At 37.4% G+C, this 12390-nt stretch overlaps 1 non-coding gene across 1 annotated transcript; it reads left to right on the top strand.

Annotated features, from left to right (window-relative positions):
- The first annotated feature begins 4087 nt into the window (after nt 1-4087).
- Nucleotides 4088-4161, top strand: TRNAV-CAC (transfer RNA valine (anticodon CAC)). The gene has a single exon. It is a non-coding gene; the product is annotated as a tRNA-Val (tRNA).
- Nucleotides 4162-12390: the final 8229 nt, after the last annotated feature.

The following is a 12390-nucleotide window of genomic DNA, read 5'->3' as shown; positions in this document are numbered from 1 at the left end:
TTCCACACATTGGATAAAATAATTACGGCATTCAAATTATGGAGAGTTCACAACTTCAACTTAAACTTGTAATTCCAACAAATTCCTAATAAATTTTGAATTAGATTGGAAAATATGTATAATAAATAGATGTCGTAGTCTAACAAGGCCACAATAATGAAAATTCAGAGAAGATTTTGAGAAAATTTGGCAGAATTTTGAATTAGATTGGAAAATATGTTGAAACTTCTGAAACTTATAATAAATAGATGTCCTAGTCTAAGAAGGCCACAATTTCGCCCAGAAAATAATGAAAAATTTAGGGAAGATTTTGAGAAAATATGCCAAAACTTCTGAAACGTATAATAAATCAATGTAGTAGTCTAACAAGGCCACCATTTCGTGTGGAAAATAATGAAAATTCATGCAAGATTTTGAGAAATTTGACAGAATTTTTTGGAAATGAGGGTTACAACTGTCCAGGTTAAGGTCAAAGAAATGTAGGTTTTTGATGGTATTGAATCCATTTCCACCATTAAAAAACCATTCAAACACTCCAAACATGAGATTTCTTCCCCGGATGCGGGTGACATCAGGGACGAAGGAGGGGAGACACATGGAGGCCATGTGTGGCCTCATGCCTGAGACAGGCCTTTAATGCATTCTGTCGTCGATGAGTTTAAGTGTGGGGACTGGGACGACATTTCAATGCACAGTCCGGAGCTCAAGTGTGGTCTCAGAGTGCAGTTATGGCCTGCAGATTACGAGGAATTGCTGAAGAGATTAAAAACGATGAGGGGATGGATAGTTCTATGTTGTTTCGTGCTCAGAAATTGGAGCTTCGCTCACGGTTCAGGAAGAGCGCCCCTGTTGTGTTTATGGTTTGCGGAGCTATTGCTCACGTCATTCCTCTGTCAACTAATTGTGGCCTCCAAGCAGAAAACGCGAAAGGTGAACGCTTCAATTCCTCCCTTGCGATTCTGTTCATCCCTCCGGGTATCAGTGGGAATATGGTTCGGCCACGGCAGCGTCTCCTCAGTCGGCGCGGCACTAGCCGAGGCGGGTCGTCACGCCCCTCCGAGGCTTCAGCCCAATCAAGATGTTGTAGATGCCTCTGCCACAGAGTTGCAGAAGCACACCCCATTCAAGCGAGTCAATTCTTGGACTCGAGTAGCCCAGATTTGGACTCGGCACCTCTACCAGCGTTTGGCACGGCTGTCTTCTCTTTCAGCAGTTCTCAAGAGAATTCCCGCATCAACGCCCATGTCTCGGTCCTTTTCCTTGAGGAACCGAAGGACGAGAGCGAGAATCAACCCAGCAAGAAGAAGCACCAGGCAGGAAGCTCGAGGGATGTTGAGGGACCGCCAGAGGCTGCTCCAGAACAGGCTGCCAGTCCACCTCTGTCTCAGGCAGTGCCTTCTCCAGCGGAAGATAAGAAAGAACAGGACCCTCTCCCTGAGGACTATGGATGGTATCCAATTGTCGAGGAGGAACCGGAAGATTAGCCATCCTCTTGCTCAGAATCGCTATTCAGGTTCTCCCATGTTATGTTATGTCTGCTTAAGCCTTCTGTTTGTTTTTGCTGTTTATGTTTGGGTCGAAAGTAGTTTTTTTAAATGGTTTTTGAAGCCCCTGCGCGGGTTCCTAATGAAGGTCTCTCTTTTCCTTTTTGATCCCCTGCGCGGGTTGTCAAGTCTGGTTCAGAAAACACTTACATGGTTTAGAACCCCTGCGTGGGTGGTTTGTTTCAGTTGTGGTGCCCTTACATGGGCTGCTTTTGTTGTTAATCTCCAGTCCACAGTGCCATCCATGGCCTTGGACAGTATGACTCAACGACTGTAATTGTTCTCCTGGTTTGTATATAATAGAATAGCATAGTATTAACGATAAAAAAAAACATGAGATTTCTTAAATTTTTTCTCACCAAATTCTAGTAAAAATTTCACTATTAAAACAAAATTACGACATGGTTAAACAACATTAAATAACTGTGTTTACACCAGAAAATTGGGTCGTGCCTCTGAGTTTCAGGAGCCACTGTGCGCATCAACATAGGGATTTAAAATACAAAGGGTGCACAACCAAATATACAAAAGTAATTGCGGGCATCCTCATCCCTTTTACAAGAGGGTTGTATGGTTAAAAATGGTCTGGTTTGGTTCACATGCAGAACTGCAACTTCTCTACATAGACTGGGATCAGAGTTGGTCCGCTATTGAGTTTTGTTCTCTAAAAATGTGGCGAAAGGAAATATAGGGAATATATGTGCTATTATCTCATTTGGATATTTGCAAAGAGGGCATATACTTAGGCTTATGGATCTTCTTTTGATAAGGTTGTCGCAAGGTAAGGAAGTGGTTGTGGATAATCAATCAAGTGAACTATTTCGATTTTTCCCAGAATCTCCCACTTCTATATTTAAGCTAGCCAAATGGAAAAAGGGTCTAGTTGAGCTCTAGCAATAAATGCACTAGCATAGATCCATTTTAAATACAAATCTAACATGAGTCTAGGAATCCAATTTCTTCATGTGCAAATTTTTTTTACGAACGGACATTATTTAAATATGTTGTATAGTAATTTTGTTTTATTTTGATTTTGTTTTTATTTTTTTTATTTTTTTATTTGCGCTGATAGCAATTTTTTGTATGAACCGACATTATTTAAATATTTTGTGTAGTAATTTTGTTTTGGTGTTTTTTTTGGCTGATATGAGCAAAATTTCAACTTTGGTGACATATGGACAGACTTACACATCATACTGCGCTGTAAAATAAGCCTCTGCACTCAACAAGTATGTCATTTTTACAAGAATCTCTGATGCAACAACGCTGCATCCTAAAATCAATACACGAATCTGTGGGTTATGGACCCACAATATTCGATTAATTTATTTATCACAGCCGGAATGAACACCACTTCTTTGACGTTTATGGCTAGAACCCAAATAAAATTTAATCCTCTTTAATAACATATCGGGCTCCACAGGCACATGTTAGGCACATGTTCATGGGCAATTAACGAGGTTTTAATCCCGCTGTATGAAACTTTATGGCCTCCATTTCTAAAGCTAACTTGGGCGCACTTTGGGAAGCGATATGCGTCCGATTACCCATTAAAGTGACGGTCCTATCATTCTGAACTTTAAATTCTTTTTAGTGATTTTACTGGGTCCACTAGCTGAGGTAAATTGCTTGCAAGTTCCCGCGTCATCACCGTGAATCTTCTTCCATCGGATGGCTATGATGGTTCCTCCGGATTCCCACGATTTTTGTAGTGTTCTATGCGGCCTATTTTCGCTTCAATGCACGTTCCTACAATGCTTCCGATCAGCTGGAATGCACGTTCCTACAATACTTCCGATTTGCAAACCTGGATTATAGCTTCGACCTCATTATCACATATATTCACGAATTCATGCACACACAATGATTATAACATAAACAACAGTCTACAAAACACACATCTTTTTCATTATATTCGAGCTCGAATTACATACAAAGGTGCTCAGGCCTTGACAGTCTCCTCGCCTGATTTACATTGTATTCTGGCCTCCTCTTCTACACACTCAAACTTACAGTTAAATAAAGTAACACAATACGGATCGAAGTGAGATCCGATCAATTCCTATTTTCGCTCACATCCCTCAAAATCTACGTAAAATAACAAATTGCAAACAAACTCAATCAGATTTGGAGGAAATCTCGTCCTCATGCCACACATTCTCCTGTGGAAAGTTCCAAAATTCGAATTTGACTTGGGTCGTTAATGCTCCTGCATCAATATCTCTGCTCTCTGAAATGTCACCCGAGTGATCCTCTCCTCAGAAGGATGCCCGCTTGCAAAAGATGTGAATGGTAAGACTCCCATTCAAAATGGAGTTAAACCTCCCATGGTTCGGACATCGAATTTCTTTTGCCCTTTTTGACTGACAACAAAACACTTAATTTGAATGCTATTGCCCTTCACACAAAAGGCAAAAAAGAAAAATATGTTCGAACTAACTCTCAACAAACCAGCAAAATATTTATTGTAATAAACGAACCAAACCACAAAGCAAATGAGTATAATACGATTTCAGGATTTTAAACAAAAAATTATAGCAGCTGTCTGGGTGGTGTAGTTGGTTATCACGTTAGTCTCACACACTAAAGGTCCCCAGTTCGAACCTGGGCTCAGACATTTAACTTTAAAGTATTTTCTAACCGTTTCTAATTTTCAGCGTTCGCTCACAAAGTTGATTTTAGGTTATTTTTCCAACCGTTTTTAATGTCCAGCGGTCCCCAGTTCGAACTTGGGCTCAGACAGTAATTTTATGTTATCTTATTTCAAACCAGGGGTCCCCAGTTCGAACCTAGGTTATTTTTCCAACCGTTTATAATATCCAGCGGTCCGCAGTTCGAACCTGGGCTTAGGCAGTTGATTTTATGTTATTATATTTCAAACCACGGGTCCCCAGTTCGAACCTAGGTTATTTTTCCAACCGTTTTTATTTTCCAGCGGTACGCAGTTCGAACCTGGGCTCGGCCAGTTGATACATTGCAAAGTTATGCATGTTAGTATAATGGGAGAAGCTTTGCCAGGAATCGTTTTTAATTTTCAGCAGTCGCTCACAAAGTTGATTTTAGGTTATTTTTCCAACCGTTTTTAATGTCCAGCGGTCCGCAGTTCGAACCTGGGCTCAGACAGTTGATTTTATGTTATTTTATTTCAAACCAGGGGTCCCCAGTTCGAACCTAGGTTATTTTTCCAACCGTTTTTATTTTCCAGCGGTCCGCAGTTCGAACCTGGGCTCGGCCAGTTGATATATTGCAAAGTTATGCATGTTAGTATAATGGGAGAAGCTTTACCAGGAATCGTTTTTAATTTTCAGCAGTCGCTCACAAAGTTGATTTTAGGTTATTTTTCCAACCGTTTTTAATGTCCAGCGGTCCGCAGTTCGAACCTGGGCTCAGACAGTTGATTTTCTGTTATTTTATTTCAAACCAGGGGTCCCCAGTTCGAACCTAGGTTATTTTTCCAACCGTTTTTATTTTCCAGCGGTCCGCAGTTCGAACCTCGGCTCGGCCAGTTGATACATTGCAAAGTTATATGTTAGTATAATGGGAGAAGATTTACCAGGAAACGGAAATATATGTATAGAAACCGTTTTTATTTTCCTGCGGGCCGCAGTTCGAACCTGGGCTTGGCCAGTTGATACATTGCAAAGTTATGCATGTTAGTATAATGGGAGAAGATTTACCAGGAAAGCGAAATATATGTATAGAAATTAGAAATTAGAAATTGAACTTGATCTTCTCTGTAAGAATAGTCCAAAACACATAAAATTTTAAGAAAAAATTAAGCATTTTAAAAGACTTTAAAAACTTACTAAAAGAAAATAGGAAAATGTAAACTATTTTCAATTCCACAAAGCAATCAATAACAACAAGGCACAAGTGGATATTCTTCTAACTACAATACTAATAATGAAATCCAAAGTGGCAAGAACAACCTTTCCACATGTATTCATTCTTCTTCTCCATTAAGATTTTAATCCATTTTCTTTATATAAATATAAATAAAATTGGAGTGAGAAAGTGAAAATATATAACAAATTGTATTCCAAAAGCAATAAAGAAGGAAACAAAATTGTTGATTCCACAACATAATTATTGCTTCACACAGCAAAATTCTTGAGGCTTTATCAAAAATCAATTAATCCAGAGTACAACTTCAAACCAAATACATGCAAGTTGCATACAAGTAATAGAAGAAACAACACTCAACAACTAGAGTGTCTTAGGGTATGTTTACAAAGAAAGTCAATAGTAGTCATGACAAAATACTTTACAAACTTCCCAAAAAAAAGGGAGAAACACTAGCAATTTGCATTTTTACAAAGCAAACAAAAGTAACAGAGCACTTCAAAACTCAACAACTAGAGTGTCTTAGGGCATGTTTACAAAGAAAGTCAAAAATAGTCATGACAAAATACTTTACAAACTTCCCAAAAGAAAGGGGAAAAACACTAGCAATTTGCATTTTTACAAAGCAAACAAAAGTAACAGAGCACATTGAAGTGTCTACCTAAGCATAAAACACAATCAAACCAAAAAAGCCAATATATGATCTATATATAGTAGTCCAAGAAGCAAAATGGGGATAGAGAAATTAAATCACAAAGCCAAATCCAAATACCAATAACATTGCAAAATATCCATTCTAGGGATAAGCAATGAAAGCACTCAAGTTTGAGCTCAAAATTAAAAGCATGCATTAATATATTTTCCCCAATGGTTGTAATCAAAATTTATTTGTATTTTAGGATAATAATGAATAATCACTCATATCATACCTTAATTGTACAAATTTAATATAATTTTTTTTTTTAATTTTTATTTATTTATTTATTTTTTAGATTTTAATTTTTTTTTTAATATATATATTTTCAGAGTAAGAAATATCCTACCATACTTAAGATTACTTACCTAGTTTCTATTGGTACAATTTCAAGTCCTTGATGTTTATCTACATCATCATGTGTAGACAGAACATGACCATTTGTAATAACTTATTGATGGCCTGTAAAGGGGAATACTTTCACTTTTTTCATATTCCTATTTTCTTTAATTTGATAAAATTTTACAATTTTTGATAAAACTTTGAGAAATTCATACATGAGGAGGGTGGCACTTCCCTCCCTCCATATGTTTTTTGTTTTTTTAGGAGGGGTAATGTTGAATTATGAAGGGAATCTATTGGAAACCAGGGAATTATGGGGAGGGGAGGAAGGGGTTGAATCAATAATTGTGTGTTTTTAACAATGACCAATTTTAACAAATTTAAATATATTTTAATTTCTTCTTTAACAAATAACAAAGTTATATAGGTGTTCAGTAATTAATCATGAATTCAAAGGAAAACACACAAACAATACATGTAGACACCATATATAACTAGAAACTCATAAAGGGAGAAAACAACAAATTTTTGTTGTGTTGTAAAGGCAAGCACACACTCCCTCTTTTACATCCATTTTTGTAGGCTCCTATCTACAAAAGGCTTCAACCTCTCTTTTCTTTTGCAATCTACAACTTGCTGGAACCACCCACTCCCACTTCTTATAGGCTCAAACTTGTTCTTTTCTAGGTTACTACCTGAAAGAAGACACCATCCTCTGACAAGATTAAAAATTTACTTTGTTGGTTTTCTCGGTATTAGAATTTTGAGTTCTTCCTTTTATTTGGCTCAATTTTGTACTCTATCTCTACCCCTTTATAGTATCTTCTCCTCTATCTCACTTTTGCTTCACTTATGCTCCTCTTCTCAAGTCTTTTTTGTACTTCTCTCTTTGCTAGGAAATTCATGTACTAGGTATCACAAAATTCAATTCACTAGTTTTGCACCATTCCAAAAATATATTTTTAAATAACTCGTTGTTTGTTTGTATTCCAAAGCAGGGATTTGAAGTGATTCGGTTTCTATTTCAACTTTCACGCTCATTTGTTTCACATTGTTTTCAAAGTTGGTGTTATCACAAAATCAAGCCCCTGATAGGCTACTGATCAGGAAGACTTTGAGTAAATATTTCAAACCAAACTTTTGGTTGAGGCTTAGCCTCCTCAGCCTGAGAGGGCTCTCTCAAAGGGTTAATGATTTTGATTAAAGAATAAGATAGATGGCTAACTCTATGGTTTGTGATTGTATATGTTTATAGGTTGAAAGATGAAGGTTGGCTACCATTGGGCTATGGAGTCAAAGTATGTTTCAGTACCACAACAAGATCAGCTTAACATGAAGTCAGGGCATTCAGCATTTGAATATTCAGAACACAACACACATATGGAACCACAGCTCATAAGTGCACACAGGAAGTCAGAGCACAATCAGTGAATTCTGAGTGATTGTACACCTATGCAACTGTAAACAAAACTAAGGAAAGGACAACACACATTCTGAATATAAGAAATCCTTCATGAATCCTGAGTAGTGAAGCCAAAGCATTCTACCTAGCATGGAAGTCAAGGCATTATAGAGTTCAAGTGTAGAAATGACAATACAAAACAGTGAAACATAGTAAGTTTATCTATGAAAGAAGTCAGAGCATCAGTGATGAATTCTGAGTATCATAAGTAAACACCACTGCAATGTAAGTATTGGAAGATGCCATCATAACAAGAACATACAAGAACTCTTCATGAATCTTGAGTTGTCTAAGTAGAAATCTGCATTAGGTTAAAAATATACACAGTCTGCACATAGAGCAGCAGCTGAGCCAAAAAGTCTCCAACCCTTTGCTAATTCGACCTCTTGCTCTATATAAAGCATTTACAATTAGTATTCCATCATCCCTCATCAAGAGAATTCGAATTTGCCATCAGTGACACCTATTCTAACCATAAAACAAACCATTAATTAGAACTAGCTGTTAACTAGGAGTGCTAGTGACCTAATACAACTAGGAGTGTAACTCCTTATTATGATTACAACAACCTTATCTAAACATTTAAAGCATTCTTTGACACCTAACACTCCATGAAGTCGAATTTGATGAAGCCTCCCACGTGGTCACCCAACTGCTGATGACAAACCCTAGAAATTAGGGAACATGTTTCCCTGTTTTTAGGTTTAGATCCTTGAAAATTGCAGAGTCTTTATCTCTTCATCCATGACACATTTTACGAAACTGAAGGAGGTTTTTGTAGCCCATGATGTCTAGAACAAAAACCTCTCCTGGTTTTTTAAAACATTCCTCCAGCTATTCAGAATCTGTCCTTGAAAAACACGTGTCAAACAGGAAACTGTCCCTTGCTCTGTTCTGGCTGAAAAATAGGTCTTGGGACAGAGGTCATAACTTCTCGTAAAAAATTTATTTGGAAAAACTGAAGGAGGTTTTTGTGAACCAATCTGTGCTTAACAAAAACCTCTCTTGGTTTTTTGAAACACTTTTCCTACCGCCCAGAATGAGTCTTTGAAAAACAGGTGTAAAACAGGAGATGAAAAACTGCACCTACAGCAGTTTCGTAGCGCAACTTTGGTCCTTCATTTCTCCCAGATCATAATGGATTTGAAGAAAGTGGAAGAGGTTTTTGTACTTTAGTATCTTGGGAATAAAAACCTCTTTCAATTTTCAGAGATGAGTTTTCAACTGCTCAGAAAAGCTTCTGGAAGTTAACTAGTAAAACAGTTTTTCTGCTGAAACAGGCTGCTACAGGGGTTTCGTAGCGCTATGAAAACACTGATTTCGTAGCGCAAAACAGGATTTTTACACTGTCTGCGCTACGAAAACGTGGATTCGTAGCTAGTTTCAAAATTTCTCCGAAATTATGTGAGATATGTCTTCTAAACACATGGTGAGGCTTCTAGGACTTGGAATGAGGCTATCGAACTTTATTTGAAGATGGACATGAGACTATAACCCTATGACTTAGACTCTAAAACATAAAAATGACTTGACCATGACTTGACCATGACTGATACAAGAATTGAGAAACCATGTAAGTTGTCCAAATTTTTTAAGGAAGTTTTACAGTGATAACAGTTGGAATCAATATTTGCATAAACAAATGCTTAACAAAAAAAATGAATAGTCTTCCAAATTAATAATATTCCAAATGTCTGTTTGTATTCCATATGCCTCCTATTCAATTTAGGGATTCAAATTCTATTCAAACACCTACTCTCAAAATAGGTTCTATACGTCAAACATTTATGAGTTGTATGTTATTTATCATCTCTTGGTTGGAAACCCTCCCAAACTCCCTACAACATGTCATATAGTGATCATAAGTATGATTTGTCAGTCAAGAATAGTGGGAAATATGAAAACTCAATTACCTTGCCAATCTGAACTATTAACCAATTAGTTCCATGACTATATATTTTTGACTTTCTCATTATCTCAACTTTGAAAAAGTTAAGAGGAAAAAGGAACTTTCAAACTAGAAATTCTTTAGATGAACAACCAATGACTAGCCTTTGATGTTATTTATGCAAAAACTTTTACAGTTTAATCTTCAATGTTTAGCTCACCATATCCCTATAACTTGTCCTATTTAGATCCTATCACCATTCTTGATTAAAAAAAACTTGAATCCAGATGAAGTGCTTTGCTCCATCTTTGGACTAACATCATCATATTGAAATGTATTTGCAGAGGGAGATTGGAATACAAGAACCAATGTGGAGCCCATATTGAATACAACAATATTCTTGAAGCTCATGACAACATATCACATAGAGTTGAATTCTGATCTCTGCATAGGTGAACAATTGCCGCTCCTTAATATTAGATTTTTAAGTAGCCACAATCATGAGTTTTCGATCCGTAAACTGCCATGGAAATTCCAATGGACAATTCATCACAACATATCTGATAATATTATATTAAAAATCTTAGATTCTACACTATTACAATTTTATTTAATTTCTAGATCTATAAAATTAGCTATAATTAGTGCATGCATGTAAAAGTAAATCAAGAAGAAAACTAGAGAATCAAAAAATAAACTCACACACACATAATGCACAAGATATTCTCTCTAGGAAACCCTTTCGGGAGAAAACCCAACTAGAAGGTGAGGCTGCTTCGCTCTCTTTCTCTGTCTGGAAATATGGTTGCAAATTCAAAGAAGTTATGTTTGTGGCCCATGGGGTGTTACAGTGCACAGATCCTCTCTGTGTGCTCTACCTCCTATCTCTCCTGGCTATATTTGCTCAACTATGGAACAAAATGCTCTTGAAAGAATGGAATGTCTCTACCTCCTAGTGGCCCAGTTATAACACAACCTGATAACCTACTAGTGGTTAATTTTGACTACATCAAATCTTAATTAGGGTTACAAAATATACTCTTCTAGAGTCTTTTACATCACAAAAACGTGGCTAGACCCTCTTTCATGAAAAATGGGGCTGACGTGGCACCCTCCCAAACTATAGGTGTGAAAACATGAAGGTCAACTTCTGAGTGAAATAACTTTTTCATACATACTCTGGTTGACACGATTCTTGCATCGTTGGAAAGATATATGTGTGTAGAATAGCATGAAAATATGTGGCACTTATGAAACAAGGTTTTACCCCCAAAAAATGTCATTTGACGCCTCAAAACACTCCCGGAAGGTTTCGAACCTCATTTTGCCAAACTGGGTCCCGCTAGTAAAAACGGTCCTGTGAGCTGATTCCTCCACTTTTTCCACTCCAAATGCATAGATATGGATGAAAAACAATATAGTGGTATAATTTGGATCACAACTCCCCATTTTGGGAGGCTTTTGGTCCCCAAAAGCTTTTACTGAATGAGGTGAGGAAATTTTTCCTCCACCTTCTCTCTGGTGTACGATTTAGCTTTGCTTGGAAGTTGTCCCTTCAACGCAATCTACCAAAGGTCTTGTTTCCCTTGTCTTATAGTTCTAGACCTCTTCTACAAAACTATATCTTCTGTCAACTCTTCTTGAGCGTCTGGTGTCAAATCCTACACAGAACGATAGGACATGTTCCTCTTCAACGGTCCTCATATAGTGCCCATATTGTTACTATTGTGCCCCATAGAAGCCCACTATTGTTATTATTGTGCCCTTACATTATTATTGTTATGTCGGCTCTGATTATGTTATGACCCTTTAGACTCCTATATATAGAAAGGAGGTCTTTTCATTTGTATCATCCAAGAATTGTTCATTTATGTAAAGGAGGTTGCCCCCTCGAAGAGGCTGAATTCTAAGGCATGGATCTCTCTTTTCTATCTTTTTGTGAGCTGGTTTCATAACACTTGGCTTCTCTACAGTGCAGAGCTAGTACATCTCTTTGGAGGAGCAAGTGGCAGTGATTGTAATGTTCCGCTATTGGGGCTAGTGAAAGTCTCAGTTGTATGCATGATTGGATCTTTCACTTTCTTAATATAATAGAGCCATCACTTTTCATGCATATGTTGTTATTGTAGTTTGGCTATCCTGGTTATTTTAATGATGTATATAGTTGTTATTTACACTGTATGTATGTACTATTCCTTATCTGTTTGTATGAATCTTATCGAAGCGTGTTGCTGATATAATCCATCACTTTGGATCATCGACTATCCTGCTTTCCATCTTGTGATATCTTACTGCTCGTGTGTTCCCTTTCAATCTGCGTGCTATCATAGGTTTCTAAGGGGCGCACTCACTCCCCCTTTCGTGTGTTAGATCCATTCTTGCACCTTCCTTGACTTGTTGCAAGGTCACACCCTTGTTACCAACAAGGACATCTTACTTACCTTTGTGCGCAAACAAAGTCAAGGCGATACCGTACTACCCATTGCTGGGACTCCTACTCCAAATGGTGTCTAGTTGGGACTTCTTACCGGGGAGATCCCCTGACATGTTGGCGGGTCCAACACCATCAACAAGTCCCCTCCTATCACACTGTTCAAATGTAGATTTTGATTTTTGA

The sequence above is a fragment of the Pinus tabuliformis genome, chromosome 3_2, assembly GCF_031772625.1.
Source record: "Pinus tabuliformis cultivar Carrire ecotype Pingquan chromosome 3_2, CPIR1, whole genome shotgun sequence".
NCBI classification, from domain to species: domain Eukaryota; kingdom Viridiplantae; phylum Streptophyta; class Pinopsida; order Pinales; family Pinaceae; genus Pinus; species Pinus tabuliformis.
This window is presented reverse-complemented; position numbering and strand designations above follow the sequence as displayed.